Below are 1,661 nucleotides of genomic sequence, written 5' to 3'. Positions count from 1 at the left end.
ATATATATATATATATATATATATATATATATATAGCATAAGGATCTAATTTGCTTTTATTTAACTATGCTACTTAACAGTTTCCGTGAAAGAAAGGAGATAAAAAGCACGAACATCAATCACAATATATCCCGATTTTCTACTCTTCTCTCCTTTAAACCTGAAGCCTTGTAACCACCTCGTTTATAGAAGAAATGAAGTTTTCATATGGCAACATCAATACCGTGCCACTTTCTGATTTTGTTTGCTTCACTTGTTATCTGTTTCTGTGTGAGTTACGTACATGGTAGTTCGACTGACTAGAAATAGCACAAATATCTCCCTCTAATCACGATACTATCTGCACTCTTGCAAGAAAAAACACAATGGAAAATGTAGTCTGGAATGTACTAGGGGCTGAACAACAAAGAAAAGAAATAAAGATGGGCTTGGCACAGCTCGATCATAAATATATACGTTTGCTCAAACGGTGCTGATTTGGGACTAAGGACAAAATAACAACTAATAACATATCAGTTCTGGAATTATATCGTGACACAAATGTTGGGAGTGGCATGAATGAAAGAATTTCCTCTAACATACTCTCAGCTTTACGAATCAATAGGTACCGTTTGCCTAAGAAATCATTTATTGTTACTGATCATTAAAGGTTCTCGCAATACCTTTCAAATCAACAGGCTTTTCGGTCAATATGGCTGTGATTCGAAAGTACGAAAAGGAACATCTATCGACCCAATAAAGCCGAACTTTCTGGGGATGGGCACAACAAAATAAATAATTTCATATTAGAAATAAACAATATACACACACGTGTATATATTAGGTAAAAATATATATTATGGATAATACATATTGGAGAAAAGGTACTCAAACATATTCAGGATACAAAAACTGTTTATATCTATATGAATATAATGTAACAAATAAAGTTTCAAATAACAAAAATTATTTTCTCTAGTCATTGGAATATTGGAAATGAGCATATTTTGTTGATTTTTTTTTAACAGGAGATAGTTGATTGCAAGACTCTTAAGAGGATATATGCATGTATGTATAAATATATAAACGAATGTTTGTATGTGTGTTATATATAAATAGTCGTCTTGGAACCAACTGTACACTTTGATTTATATATATATATATATATATATATATATATAAACAATATATGAGTATATGCATATATATGTACATGTATGTACATACCTTCATCTACATGTACATATAGATACATATACACATACATTTATGTAAATGCACGTTATATATAAATGTATACACACATTGCATATATACAAAAATATACATACATAGGCGTATGTTCACACAACTACGAAAAAAAGAAATGCTTTTAACAATTTACATATTTTGTTCATGATTTATGAAATAAATGAGGTGAGTCCATTAATATTACAACATAAAGGCTAACTTAGTTTAGTTTATAATATTAAAATGAATAGGAAGAAGGAAAAATCAATACGAAGACTGAACAAAAGGAAAAGTAGAGAAAGAAATTGTTTGAACAGACGGGAGGGTAAATAAAGAAAAAGGGTACAAAAAACATTTTTAAAGTTAATTATGTGAAAACAAGTAAATAAGTATATGTAGTTTAAAAAAAAAAACACATGCAACCCAAAAAACCCTGTCTGTGTCTGTATATA

General features: G+C 29.5%; 1 protein-coding gene across 2 annotated transcripts in view; it reads right to left on the bottom strand.

Annotated features, from left to right (window-relative positions):
* The window catches only part of LOC106871142 (cullin-1), a 110,965-nt gene that overhangs the window by 108,600 nt on the left and 704 nt on the right, over window positions 1-1,661 (bottom strand). The gene's annotated exons all lie outside the window — the stretch shown is intronic.

The sequence above is a fragment of the Octopus bimaculoides genome, chromosome 6, assembly GCF_001194135.2.
Source record: "Octopus bimaculoides isolate UCB-OBI-ISO-001 chromosome 6, ASM119413v2, whole genome shotgun sequence".
NCBI lineage: Eukaryota > Metazoa > Mollusca > Cephalopoda > Octopoda > Octopodidae > Octopus > Octopus bimaculoides.
Note: the sequence above shows the minus strand (reverse complement) of the source record. Positions and strands in the feature narration are given on the sequence as shown.